This window comes from Mauremys reevesii, linkage group 3 (assembly GCF_016161935.1).
Source record: "Mauremys reevesii isolate NIE-2019 linkage group 3, ASM1616193v1, whole genome shotgun sequence".
In the NCBI taxonomy this organism is placed as follows: domain Eukaryota; kingdom Metazoa; phylum Chordata; order Testudines; family Geoemydidae; genus Mauremys; species Mauremys reevesii.
Window position 1 is genome coordinate 41,707,946 of NC_052625.1, and position 15,255 is coordinate 41,723,200.

The 15,255-nt window shown below is 42.6% G+C and overlaps 1 protein-coding gene across 1 annotated transcript in view; it reads left to right on the plus strand.

The window, feature by feature from the left end:
* SOCS5 (suppressor of cytokine signaling 5) overlaps window positions 1–15,255 on the plus strand; it is a 106,990-nt gene that overhangs the window by 52,906 nt on the left and 38,829 nt on the right. Inside the window, exon 3 of the transcript XR_005596292.1 lies at window positions 11,401–11,540. The gene's annotated coding sequence lies outside the window, so the exon portion shown is untranslated. The remainder of the gene's footprint in view (window positions 1–11,400; window positions 11,541–15,255) is intronic.

A 15,255-nucleotide genomic window follows, 5' to 3' on the forward strand; every position in this document is an offset into this window, starting at 1 on the left:
CTTGCAGGTAGGAGCAGTGTGTGGAGGGAGACCCCTGTCTCCCCACCACCGGGGCCACATTGGCCACTTCTGGGAGTGGCATGGGGCCAAGGCAGACAGGGAGCCTGTCTTAGCAGCAGCCCCGCTGTGCTGCCGGAGATCGCAATTGACTGGTTGGTGACCGCTGTTTTAAATAGTAATTGCCAGTATTTAATAACTTCTTCAAGAAAATTTTAAGTGCTGTAAAGTCCACCATTTGGTTCCACATGGCTAGGGCTGTATTGCTAGTTGCTGTAATAGAGGCAACTGAAAGATCCAAATGGAGAACTCTTAATAGCAATTTAGACTATAATGGATGAATAGTGTCAAAGAGCTTGCCAAGTAATATTCTTTGATTTCAGAAGTAGTTCATCTTTTAAAAGGCCTACTTGTTTAATCTTACCATCTGGTAAGAGGAGTTGTTCAAGATAGCACTAAACATCATCCTGATCTGCATATACATAGATCATCAAATCAATATTTTAACTGTCTGATTCTGCACCATTTGGGAACAAGCAAAGATTCTGAATGTAGCTTCATGAATCAAGCTCTTCTTGGGTGCTTTATCCTCCTTCATGATTCTTATTAAGGATTTGCAGAAAATTTGGGAGCCTTTATCTGATATTAAACCTGCACATAGGGCTCAATCCTACAAGGTGCTGAGTAACTCCTAGATGTACTGAGCACTTTACAAGGTTGAACCCCTAGTGAGCATGCTTAGCTTAGGGGAAAAAAGTACCAGGTTCCATTATTAGTAGATAACTGCAAATTATTTATAATTTCATCTATAAAGGCCATGACTGCATATGCTTTAAGTCCACCACAAGACTGTGTCCCTTTTTATAATCCAAAATTTTAGACAACTCAAATTTAAGTTTTGAAAGTATGTGCTTTCGTTTTGGCTTGGGTTTCTCATTTCTCTAATTCTTTTAAAGTAAACCACAATGTTTGGCACAGCTGATTGTGAAAATCAAAATGGACCATATATAAACCAATCAGATGCTATCTACAAACAAGCTAGTACATAGAATAAGTTTCAAAAAAAGGCCAGTTTTAAGCCAGGCCCCTGTAGACTAGCAAAAGATTCCAGTATGTAACAGTCTCATCTCTTAACCTTGTCTTTTATTTCCCTTGATTCCCCACATTGACAAAATGGGGAGAGGAGACCATTTTATTTTATTGTAAGCTACAATTATGTTCTATAGGTAGTCGTTCTTTTGCTATGGCCAAATTTGTATCTTAACTAGTCTGTTTTCTGTCAATGATTATCAGAGAAATCTGAATGTGTTATAAAATGAATAATTTCACTACAGTGATTTAATAGTGTTGTAGGAATAATATATAAAAACAGTACTGCTGTGGTGATGCAGTATTTGGCACATGTCCAAAGAAGTGGCACCCATGTGGTCTTTTTGGACATAGTCCCAACATTCCAGCTGAAGGTTCCTACCACTGGAAACCTCATGTGGTGCTCCAGGAGTTGTCTAAAAAGTATGTAGTACATAGTTGGCTGGAGTTAGCCAGAGTCCTCGAATGCACTGCTCTAAGCCAATAATGGGACTTGCTTAATGCCAGAAGCCCGTAACTTCATGCCTTGTTAGTCTAAGATGTCACTGGCATCCATTGTTTTAACCCACTGCAGCTTAAATGTTTCTCTACCCTGACTACCTTTTGTATTTGTAACTGGCTGCCAAACTATATTTTGCAACTTAATAGAGTAAGGAAAATAATGACTGTTAGATCACATTGATTATGGCTATACAAGTGTCAGACACAACTACCCCATTTTAAGAAATGGTGGTGGATTGTGCCCTATTTTTTCTACATATTTTATATATCCTAATATTTGAACAAATTGTGTATTTTAAAGAGTTTGCCCCCAAATCAGTTTGGAAATATAATTGACATTCAGTTGGCAAACATTTTTATTTGAAGTAGATAACTACTTGGCTTTTTAAGCAGAGATTATCTAATTTACTGCAGATTTTTTACAACTATATTTAAAAATCTGTTGGGAAATCCAGTTCCCAGTAATCTGATTTATCCTATTTAGATACTTTATCATATTCTGAAATAATTGGGCATCTTTTGCCCTTGGAATTTAAGCTGAAACAGAAGGTTGGTATTGTGTCCATATCAGGATTGTGGACTGAATACACAACTTTATTTGCTATACCATCTTTCTTATAGGCTTCCCGCCACCCTCTCCCCCCATGCTTTAGGATACAGCATTTAAATAGCTTTGCCTACCTTATTTTAATGTTATCTTCCTCTGAATCATAATTTTTTTTCCTGCTGATAGTACCTATTTTTAGTATGTTTGGTGTCTTTTAAAAAGCCTAGAGCAGAGTAACTCGATCCTGGAGGCATGCATCTTGCTGAAGATCTGAATCAGTTGCTTTCCACCTGTCCTCAGTTTTCCTGTTGCCTAGAAAAAGTTGATACAAGCCCAAATTGAAATGACTGCCTTTTTTATTGCAATGAAGTGTTCTAAAAAGGCAGTGTGTAATTGTTTGTTTTCATTTTTCACTGATTTCTATATCAAGTTTTTACTTGGCAAATAGAAATTTGCTTGAATATTATTCAGCCTAGGTTCTGCTACTCAGTCTCTGTTAAATGCATCATCACCAGTAGAAGATACTGTGGATCAAATTATACCTTTAGCTATCTCTCTGCATATTTCTCCTCATATTTAGTGATTCGGACAAACTCACTAAAAGCTAATATAAGTGTACAGGGGTCTGTGAGGGCATAATTTGACCTACAGAAACTGTGTTGGGGGAGCAAAGTATGGGTTCTATCACTAGCCAATGTGAGTTGGGGAGCTGTGTTTTAGGCCTGGTCTACACTACGAGTTTATCTCGAATTTAGCAGCGTTAATCTGAATTAACCCTGCACCTGTCCACACAACGAAGCCCTTTACTTCGATATAAAGGGCTCTTAATATTGATATCTGTACTCCTCCCCGACGAGGGGAGCTGAAATCGGTATTGCCATTTCGAATTAGGGTTAGTGTGGCCGCAATTTGACGGTATTGGCCTCCGGGCGCTATCCCACAGTGCACCATTGTGACCGCTCTGGACAGCAATCTGAACTCGGATGCACTGGCCAGGTAGCTGGGAAAAGCCCCGCAAACTTTTGAATTTCATTTCCTATTTGCCCAGCATGGAGCGCTGTTCAGCACAGGTGACCATGCAGTCCTAGAATCAAAAAAGAGCTCCAGCATGGACTGTACGGGAGATACTGAATCTGATCTCTGTATGGGGAGATGAATCTGTTCTATCAGAACTCTGTTCCAAAAGACAAAATGCCAAAACGTTTGAAAAAATCTCCAAGGCCATGATGGACAGAGACCACAACAGGGGCTCAACACAGTGCTGCGTGAAACTTAAGGAGCTGAGACAAGCATACCAGAAAGCCAAAGAATTAAATGGACGCTCACGGAGGGAGGGGCGATTGACGACTGTAGCTATCCCACAGTTGCCCCACTCTCCAAAAACCATTTGAATTCTTGGCTGAGCTCCCAAAGCCTGAAGGGTCAAAAACATTGTCGTGGGTGGTTCAGGGTATATGTTATCAGCCCCCCATGCCGTGAAAGCAAAGGGAAAAAAATCGTTTCTTGCCTTTTTTTCAATGTCAGCGTATGTCTACTGGATGCTGCAGCGCTACACAGCAGTATCCCCTTGCCTTGCCTTGCCTTGCCTTGCGGATGGCAGACGGTACACTATGAGTGGTAGCCGTCATTGTCATCCAGTGGGTGCTCCTGGCTGGCCTTGGTGAGGTCGGTCAGGGGAGCCTGGGCAAAAAAGGGAATGACTCCAGGTCATGCCCGTCTTTAAGTTTTGTCTAATGGAGATTCAGTCCTGCCTGGAATATCATGGCAGCTGGAGGCTTCTGCCTCAGGCTGCTCTCTCAGTCAGCAGCACTGCGTGGTCATGCCTACCCCAGCCTACTCCTTGCCACCAGGGCTCACAATCAGATACTTGGACCTCTACATTTTGCTGCAAATAAAAAAATTAAGCTGCCATTTAGAACTGTGCCCCAACATACATATCCTGGGACATTTTGTATTTTACCAGTGTCAACCAAAAAGGCCCACACGCAAATGCAGATTCAGTCCTGCCTGTGCTTCTATCCTAGTGCTTCTATCGCAGATTCCCATTTTCAGCTATAGGCTGAGCAAGTGCAGAATGGTGGTTCACTCTACTTCACTGTAAGCCAACCACCCTCCCCACCCCCTTTGATCTCTGCTTGCAATAAAGTCAGTGTTGTTTTTTATTCATGCATTCTTTATTACTTCACACAAATGGGGGGATAACTGCCACAGTAGCCCAGGAGGGGTGGGGGAGGAGGAGGGAAACTGGGTGGGGTTATTGCTGGGGCACCCCCCTAGAATGGCATGCAGCTCATCATTTCTGTGGGATGTCTGGGGCTCTGACCCAGAGCAGCCATGTGCCTCTCTGGTTCTTTAGTAGGCTTGCCTGATATTCTAGGCAGGACTGACTCTCCATTAGACAAAACTTAAAGAAGGGAATGACCTGGGGAGTCATTCCCATTTTTGTCCATGCGCCCCCGGCTAACCTCACCGAGGCCAGCCAGGAGCACCCATGACAGCAGCAGACGGTACAATATGACTGGTAACCATCATTGCCAACTTGCAAAGCAGCAGACGGTACAGTATGGCTGGTACCCATCTTTGCTAACTTGCAAAAGGCAAGGGGATGCTGCTGTTTAGCACTGCAGTACCGCGTCTGTCAGCAGCATCCAGTAGACATACAGTGACAGTGGAAAAAAAGGCTGAATGGGCTCCATGGTTGCCGTGCTATGGCATCTGCCAGGGCAATCGAGGGAAAAGGGTGTGAAATGATTGTCTGCTGTTGCTTTCACGGAGGGAGAATTGACTGACATTTACTCATAACCACCCGTGACAAATTTTTGGCACCATCAGGCATTGGGATCTCAACCCAGAATTCCAGTGGGTGGGGGAGACTGCGGGAACTATGGGATAGCTACGCACAGTATAATGCTCTGGAAGTCCACGCTAGCCTCGGTACATGGACGCACACCACAGAATTAATGTGCTTAGTGTGGCCGCGTGCACTCGACTTTATACAATCTGTTTCCAAAAATCGATTTCTATAAAATCGGAATAATCCCATAGTGTAGACGTACCCATAGTAAAAATATCTCTATTTGCCAACTGCTGATGCTTTCAATGCTGATATCCTAGCCCTATAGTAGTGATTATGGGGTGCTTCTGCTCTTCAGTGTGCTTTAACAATGTAATCCTAAGGGTCTTGTGAGGAGTAAGAGGATGCATGATCTGCTGCATAGAGCACTGGACTGGTGTTCAGGTTCTGTTGTTAGCTCTGCTCTGTCTCTTTAGGGTGACCTTAGGCAAGTCACTTCCCTTTTTTGTGCCACAGTTTCTCAATCTGTTAAATACGGGTAGAGATACTGACCACATTGGTAAAGCACTTCGAGCGCTGCCATCAAACACTGCTCAATAAAAGTGTACAGGGAAGGGAGCTGACACAGATTTGTCAAAAGTCCATGGAGTGAGTCACTTACAACCAGGACAGGCATTCTGGAATACCTACTTCAGAAATCAATCATTCTACAGCAACTTTTGGGAAGTGCTTTAACATTCAAACAGGTGTGTTAAGTAAGATGGTCACCCAGGGGCTTTTCCTAAGTTATAGTTAAGTTAAATTGATGTATTTTGGTAAAATACATTCACTATGCATCTAATAAAACTTCCCTCCTCAAAAAACAATCGGTCCAGGTGAGAGATGGAGGTCTGGATGACCTAACCCAGCTGCAAGCAGAGCAAAAAGGAAAACATACTAGAGCATTGCTGACAATATACTCATTACTCTGCTACTGAAGCATACAATTTGCTTTCTCGGGACAAATGAACTAAAGCAACTGGTATGTCTCAAGAAGGCAGTGAGCCAGGATGGATTACCTTCCCTCTTACCAGGCAACTGCCTGTATCAGTAGAAAATTAGAACAACCTAGTCACCTTTACATTCTTTTGCATGTTCCTTATTGGCCTGGGCTTGAGAATAGCCTCATTCTCTCTATCCTCTATGTTAACATAAGAATGGCCATTGGGGTCAGACCAAAGGTCCATCTAGCCCAGTATCCTGTCTTCTGACAGTGCCCAATGTCAGGTCCTCCAGAGGGAATGAACAGCACAGGTAACCATCAAGTGATCCATTCCCTGCTGCTCGTTCCCAGCTTCTGGGAAACAGAAGCTAGGGACATCACCCCTGCCCATCCTGGCTGATAGCTATTGATGGACCTATCCTCCATGAACTGATCTAGTTCTTTTTTGAACCCTGTTATAGTCTTGGCCTTCACAACATCCTCTGGCAAAGAGTTCCACAGGTTGACTGTGCATTCTATGAAGAAATACTTCCTTGTGTTTGTTTTAAACCTGCTGCCTATTAATTTCATTTGATGACCCCTAGTTTTTGTATTATGAGGAGTAAATAATACTTACTTTCTCCACACCAGTCATAATTGTATAGACCACTATCATATCCCACCTTAGCTGCCTCTTTTCCAAGGTGATAAGTCCCAGTCTTATTAATCTCTCCTCATACGGAAGCCGTTCCATACCCCTATTGTTGCACTTTTCTGAACCTTTTCCAATTCCAATATATCTTTTTTGAGATAGGGCAACCACATCTGCACACAGTATTCAAGATTTGGCCATACCATGGATGTATATAGCGGCAATATGATATTTTCTGACTTATTTTCTAACCCTTTCTTAATGATTCCCCACATTCTGTTAGCTTTTTTGACTGCCGCTGCACAGTGAGTGGATGTTTTCAGAGAACTATCCATAATGACTCCAAGAGCTCTTTCTTGAGTGTTAAGAGCTAATTTAGACCCCATCATTTTGTCTGTATAGTTGGGATTATGTTTTCCAATGTGCATTACTTTGCATTTATCAACATGGAATTTCATCTGCCATTTGTTGCTCAGTCACCCAGTTTTGAGAGAACCTTTTGTAGCTCTTCGCAATCTGTCTGGGACTTAACTATCTTGGAGCCAGAAATGGTGGTAATATAGGAGCCATTAGGTTGGTCCTCTGCTACCTTGAGGGAATCCTCAATGTACCGTCCCTCAGATTAGTGCCTGTCCTATTGTTCCCAGGGAAAGAAGTCCATGAAGACTTCCTCCTTCACTGGGTTAGATTCCTCTGCTGCTGGGATGTGGAGACAATGCTTACCAGCTGCTCCCATACCTCCTTCCTTGAATGGTCTGGGATCGGACGGTTGGTGGTATAGAGCTACGTTGATGAAAACATTAACTCCCTTCCAGCTTCCTTGAAGTACACACACTCCCCATTAACATGGGAAACAAGGTGTCACTGGAATTAAATATAGATGGGGGGGTTAGGGAACATGTTGGTCCAATCTTCATAGCCCCATGAGCACAATGTGCACACATAATTTGTGCAAATATTGCATTTGGGCATGGCCCAATAGACATCTGACTGGCTATTTGCATATGTAGTATCCATAACTGCATATATATTAATAGCATATGCAAATTATGTGCAGTTACGGCTTTCTGGGTCTTAAAATCAAGCAGGAAACTTGAACAGGACACTCAACAGGCCATCATCCAAATGGAGTGGAAGAATCTTCTGTATCCACCCAGCACCTCCATTTTGCTCCCCATATCATTTGAAGGGATTGTGGGCGTGAACGAACCCTGCATAGCAGTGCCTCCTGGCTGCCTTTGTGGGAATGCTGGGAATTAAACTCCTTTTTCTGCAGCCCGAGCCTACAGAGGACTTCCAGGGATTGAAAACCCCCTCTCAGCTCTCCCTGTTCTCCTCTGTGGTACTCCTCCTCCCTGCACTCTGAAGAGGTTTACTGGCTGCTTCAGCCTCCTGTCAAGCCTACAGGGCTGGGTCCAGACACCAGCTTAGCAAGCAGGTGCTTGGGGCGGCCACTCCAGAGGGGGGCGGCATGTCCAGGTAATCGGCGGAGGGTTCCTCACTCCCACTCGGAGCGAAGGACCTCCTGCTGAATTGCCGCAGATCGCAATCGCTTTTTTTTGTTTTTGGCTGCTTGGGGCGGCAAAACCCCTGGAGCTGGCTCTGCAAGCCTAGTAAGGTTTGCAGAGTAGCTGATGTGGTTAAAGAACCTACTAAGGCTCCCAGAGCCTGGGGTATTGAGCACAGTGAAGGGGGAACTCTTTATGAGCTGGAGAGCAGGAGGCAGACAGGCACATTAAGTAGTGAACAGTGGCATGCCTGTTGGAAGGCATCCTGCATGCCTGTCAAGAGTATTCCCTAACTGCATTTTCCTGTATTGGCACTAGTGCCATTCCCGAAGCCATGCCCCTCCATTGGTTTTCCTCACACATGAGAGGTGGGTGAGTCAACTAGGAGACCGCATTTTTTAAATATATATTTGAATTTGAAATCACAGTTGCGGTCCAAGGTTCTCTCCGTTTCAATGGCATTTTTCACAATAGAAGCATCACCAGAAGCAGTTGTACAGACCAGATTTAAAAACAAACAAACTAGTCAACCTTCCAGTACAAGGTTATAATTCCAGCAGGGAGTTTTGTTGTTGTTGTACATTAGAAAGAGAGGGAACTGTCTGGTTTAAGGTATTGATAAATGATGCTTTTTGTAACTATGTTGCTGGTCTGAATCTAATCCAAGCTGCTAATGACTGAAAGTTATCAAATTACATCCATGATGGCTTCTGGGTTGAGTGTCCTGTTCAAGTTTCCTGCTTGATTTTTAAGACCCAGATAGCCATAACTACACATGATGTGCCTATGGGTCTTTTAGTACTTACTAGAGTTTTAACAAAGCAAGTGTTGGCCCTAATACATCACTTACATTTTATACAAACTTGTACAGTTGTTGTAATTAAAAAGTCAATATTTGCCAACCTTTGCCATGCAGTGGTATCAGAAATAACACATTTCCCCTTTCTATAACCAGAATATTAAATAATTATACCCTAGATCCAGATTGGAGACAGTTACTAAACACTGACTGTCAGTGACAGTAAATGTTATGCATAGTTCTATCTTTGAACAGTAGACGCTAGAAGTCATAAAATAGTGAAATCTGTACAAAGACAGCCCTTCTTCTGTCATAAAAGACTGTTGCAAAGTATCTTCAAATGCCCTCTGCTCCATCCTTAACAGGAAGACTACTGCAGTCCAGTGGCATAGCCAGATTCTAAGAGCAGGGGGAGTGAATACATAAAAAAAGGTGCCACCCGCTGCAAAGCAGCGAAGAGAAAAAAAGAAAAACAAAAGAAAAACCCAAGCCTTGCCGCCAAAGACTGAAGAACCAGCCGCTGAATTACCCACTGACCTAGTTGCCGCCGAAGACCCAGAGCGACTGAAGCACCCGCCGCCGAATTGCTGCCAAAGACCTGGAGCGACTGAAGAAACCTGCGGCTGAAGTGAGGGCCTGAGTGCCCCTGAAGACCCGGACATGCTGGGAAGTGCCCCTGAGTGAGTGCTCAGGGGAGTGGCAGCTCCCCCAGTAGCTATGCTACTGCTGCAGTCCCAACAGCTTATTTGACTATGAAAATGTGATAACTGTCTGCAAACAGGAAGCTAAGCACTCAGTTCTGTGCTTTAGCCTAAATTTTCCAGATGCCTTAAATTTTGGGTGCAACTTTGTAAAGGGGCCTGCTTTTTCAAAAGGCAGGGGAGTAATCAACAGTTTCTGAATATCAGGTCCCTTTAAGGTACCACAAATTTGATACCTAATAATTGAGGAACCCAAAAAACACTAGTTACTCTTCAAAATGTATGTCTTTTGCAATTACTTATTTGCATATGCAAAGATAGGTTTCTTCATGCACACCTCTGCATCACACACTCCACCCATGGCTGAAAACTTCAGCCAATAAGTCTTTCTGGACAATGAAATTTCATAAATCATAACAATATTGGAACCAATTCTCAGGTTTGTGCAGATGCAAAATATGTGCTTGTATTTTGACAGACAATTACTGTGGTGGCACATGCAGATTATACAGGTCTATATGCAGTTCTAGAAATCTACTGCAATTTCCAAAAGATCAGCAGGCAGGCAATACAGGAGGGCTTGCCTTTTTCTTTTTTTAACTTTTCATCTGAAAGTGATGCAGAACAGGATGTGGTTTCTCAGACAGAACAAGACATTCTTATAGCAAACGTGGGCAGAGACTGTCTTTTTACTTATTGACCATGGGGTTATTTATGTGCTTGTGTAAGACTCCATTCAAAAGCATATGAGAGCTTGCAGGTTCTCCACAATCCTTTTAGCTGAGACCAATCAACTTTAGCTATCCTTCAGTTACCTGGTTAAGTAATGAGCTTCATGTGAGCAGCAAGAATTAAGTGCAGGGTAGAAATTATACAAACTCAGAATCTGGGCCTGAGCTTGTGCCTCTGACTTTCAAATGGAGTGTACATCCTAGTACTTTAATGTTGCAAGGTAGTGCAGTCTGCTCTGTCTCAGATGTTATTTTTCTGTCTGATTAGAAATTGTATAGCAAATGGTGTGACAAGATCCTGTCCAGGACAAAAATGGGCTGCTGATGATTAACATTTTAAAATATCTATCAATCATCGTACTATTAAAAACATCTTGTTAAAGATGACTGCTCCCAAAGAAGGGAGGTTTTAATCTACCTCTCGGCTGTGTGATTTTCTTCCTCACGTTTCAGCCCAAGTACATGGTTCTGTGAGACGCATCAACGTTGTCACGTTGGGTAGTAGAGCACATATAAACCAAAAAGAATAACATTGACTAAAGATCTCCTATAAAAATCAGTGGTCAATTCTTGTTGAACCAGTCAATTTTATAGACATATAAAAGGGGGTTCAGGAGACCTGGATTCTACTCCCAGCTCTGACATGGGCCTGCTGGGTGACCTTGGAGAAAACACTTCACTTCTCTGTTCTTCAGTTCCCCCATCTGTAAAACAATACTGGCTTCCTTGCTAAAGCACTTTGAAATCTACTGATGAAAAAATGTTATATAAGAGCTAGTCATTACTAGGCAGCCTTTAGGCTCAGCTGTGTAAGGGCTTCACCAGCCCTAGGAGAGCCCGGAGGAAGAAATTGTGACAGAGGCATTTGTTCCTGAGAGGAAATAACTTACTGAAGCCTTTCACTTACTTTTCACTCTATTCTCATTGGTGCCCCTGATTCCCTGCCCACCTGCTCACAGGTATGCAGCACCTGCTCCTCCTTCCCGTTTACCTGAGCTGCAGTGCAAAGGGCGTAACGTGGGTGAACCGGGTGGCTTATTCCCCTGCATGTGTGAGGAGAGCTGAAGCATGACCTAGCCCATGAAGGTGTTATTTGATCACTTGCTTTGTTTCCTCACAGACTTACCCAACAGCCCTCACCTTCTCTAGTAGGAACTGCTCTTCTCACAAGGGAATGGAATATTTTACATGCTAACAGATTTCAGATCTGTTGCTGCCTTCACTCTCTAGGGTGGACAAACTTTTGAGAAAAATAAACAGGTAAGAAAATTTATTTTCCTCTCCTGCCTTATATCATGGCCAGCAGTCCTACTGTATGTAAGTGCCAGCAGTGACCCTTTAATAAAGGGGTGGAGTGAGATTAGATAACTATCCTTCCAAAGTGATAAAATATTTCAGCTATGTACACTGATGATCTATTTCTAATAAGAGATCCATCTGGGATGGACTCTGTGCCCAAACACTGTATCTCCAAGAAACGGTAGAAAATAGACATTTTGCAAGAGGTATCATCCTTCAGTCTATTCATAGATTCCAAGGCCAGAATGGCCTATTGTGATCTAGTCTGACCTCCTGTACATCATAGGTCATAGAACTTCCCCAAAATAATACCTACAGTATATTTTAGGTAAACAGCCAATCTTGATTTTAAAATTGCCAGTGATGGCGAATATACCACAACCCTTGGTCAATTGTTCCAAGGGTTGGTTATCCTCACTGTTAAACATTTATGCCTTGTTTCCAGTCAGAATTTGTCTCACATCAGCTTCCAGCTATTGGATTGGGATTGAAGAAGAAGAAATGGATTGCTTTACATATTTCCTCCTCTGATGATCAAACTCATTTGGCCTGTATTGATGCCATTGGTATGATGGGCTGTAATTCCTTCCAGAGGATGTACACCATTATTTGTATAACCCTCTGATATACATACTTATCCAACTGGAGACTGACTGATTTTCATGACCTGTCTTCATACTTGAGGATGAAAAATTACCGATACCCTACACCACTATCTAAAGTATAATACTTCTACTGTGTAACACATCTACCGATGTGATATATGCCATCATGTGCCAGCATGTTGGGAATGGGCCACATCCACCCTCATTGAATTGGCCTCATTAGCACTTGGTAAGGCAACTCCGATCTTTTCAGGTGCTGTATATTTATAGCTACCTACTGTATTTCTCACTCCTTGCATCTGATGAAGTGGGTTATAGCCCACAAAAGCTTATGCCCAAATAAGTATCAGAGGGGTAGCCGTGTTAGTCTGGTTCTGTAGAAGCAGCAAAGAATCCTGTGGCACCTTATAGACTAACAGATGTTTTGCAAACATGAGCTTTCGTGGGTGAATACCCACTTCTTCGGATGCAAGCCGAATTCACCCACGAAAGCTCATGTTTGCAAAACATCTGTTAGTCTATAAGGTGCCACAGGATTCTTTGCTGCTATGCCCAAATAAATTTGTTAATCTCTAAGGTGCCACAAGGACGCCTCATTTTTTAATAACCAGTATCTCCTTGGTGATGTGACTGATATAAGAAGGGCTGTTTGAATAACTGAATAAGAAAGTAAAACCAACTACATTAGTTCAAATGGATGTGTTTGTCAGTGATTTCAAAATGATGGCCCTGATTCTGCAGTGAAGTCAGAGAGTCTGACTGCATGGAGCTGTTTGCAGGGTCAGAAGCTATGTTCATATTTCTTTTAGGACATCTTTTTACATGAGTCAACGTTTGGAATCTAGCAACTTGATGATTAGAAATCTCTCCATTCTATATAGGTTCTTTGCAGTTATAGTGCTCATACACTGTTCAAATAATAGCCTTAAACCCTCTCAGAGCCAATAGTGAGATCCATGGCAGAGTCAGTCTTGCAGGAAGTATAGAATTGCAAAGTACAGTATCTTGGGATGCCTAATTGCCCTTTGTGCCTTTAAAATCTCCCCCTTAGTGTTTTGGGATTAAGGTCTGGTGTACACATTAAAGTTGTACTGGTATGTCAGTTACAGGTGTGATCTCTCCCCTCCAAAAATAGATATAGTGGTACCAGCTCTACTAAGGATAGATTTCAGAGTGGTAGCCGTGTTAATCTGTATCAGCAAAAAGAACAGGAGTACTCGTGGCACCTTAGAGACTAACAAATTTATTTGGGCATAAGCTTTTGTGGGCTACAGCCCACTTCATCGGATGCATGCAGTAGAAAATACAGTAGGAAGATATATATACACAGAGGACATGAAAAAATGGGTGTTGCCATACCAACTCTAATGAGACTAATCAATTAACGTGGACTATTATCAGCAGGAGAGAAAAAAAAACTTTTGTAGTGATAATCAGGATGGCCCATTTCCAACAGTTGACAAGAAGGTGTGAATAACAGTAGGAAATTCAAGCCTAATTTAATGGTGTCCAGTTTGCAAATTAATTCCAATTCTGCAATTTCTCATTTGTCTCTGTCTGAGGATTGTACCTACAAGATCTCTATCAAGCATTCTTAAAACTACAATACCCACTGCTGAAGTGAAGAAACAGATTGACAGAGCCAGAATACCACCCAGAAGTCACCTACTCCAGGACAGGCCCAACAAAGAAAGTAACAGAATGCCACTAGCCCCCAACTAAAACCTCTCCAGCGCATCATCAAGAATCTACAACCTATCCTGAAGGATGATCCATCACTCTCACAGATCTTGGGAGACAGGCCAGTCCTCACTTACAGACAACCTCCCAACTTGAAGCAAATACTCACCAGCAACCACACAACAAAAGCAATAACCCAGGAACCTATCCTTGCAACAAAGCCTGTTGCCAACTCTGTCTGCATATCTATTCAAGGGACACCGTCATAGGACCTAATCACATCAGCCACACCACCAGAGGCTCGTTCACCTGCACATCTGCCAATGTGATATATGCCATCATGTGCCAGCAATACCCCTCTGCCATGTTCATTGGCCAACCGATGTTCTTTTTACTAAGGATAGAGTTGCTTATTCCACTTTCTGTACAGGAATAGCTATATCACTATAAAGCACCCTTATACCAATATAACATATCCACACTAGGGGTTGTACTGTTTTAACTATACAGGTATAAGCAACAAAGAATCCTGTGGCACCTTATAGACTAACAGACGTTTTGCAGCATGAGCTTTCGTGGGTGAATACCCACTTCTTCGGATGCAAGTGGTGGAAATTTCCAGGGGCAGGTTTATATATGCAAGCAAGAAGCAAGCTAGAGATAACGAGGTTAGTTCAATCAGGGAGGATGAGGCCCTGTTCTAGCAGTTGAGGTGTGAAAACCAAGGGAGGAGAAACTGGTTCTGTAATTGGCAAGCCATTCACAGTCTTTGTTTAATCCTGAGCTGATGGTGTCAAATTTGCAGATGAACTGGAGCTCAGCAGTTTCTCTTTGAAGTCTGGTCCTGAAGTTTTTTTGCTGCAGGATGGCCACCTTAAGATCTGCTATTGTGTGGCCAGGGAGGTTGAAGTGTTCTCCTACAGGTTTTTGTATATTGCCATTCCTAATATCTGAACAGGTATAGTTATATCATATATATATCATAATATATCATATATTCCTAATAACTATACAGGTATAGTTATATCAGGCCAGCTTTCTAGAATAGACAAGACCCAAGTCTCCCACTCCTACTCTCCCCCTCTCACGCCCCCATGCACTAGTTTCAGAACCTTGGACATGTCACATATGACTGCTGGCCTCTATCCCTGCTGTGGGCGCATTTCAGCACTTTGGTATATATATATAAAGGCTGAAATGCTTATAGTTTGGACTGCTGTGTGTATCTGTGTTTTATTTCAAATGGCTGTGCTATTTAAGTTTTAAAGCTTATGCAATATAGCTGCTTTACATATCACTCCCTATCAGTTTTCTAGAACAATAGGAACACCATGGCACTTGCATAAGCACTTTTACTGTCTACAAAGGTGTAAATGTTCCTGTTTATTTGC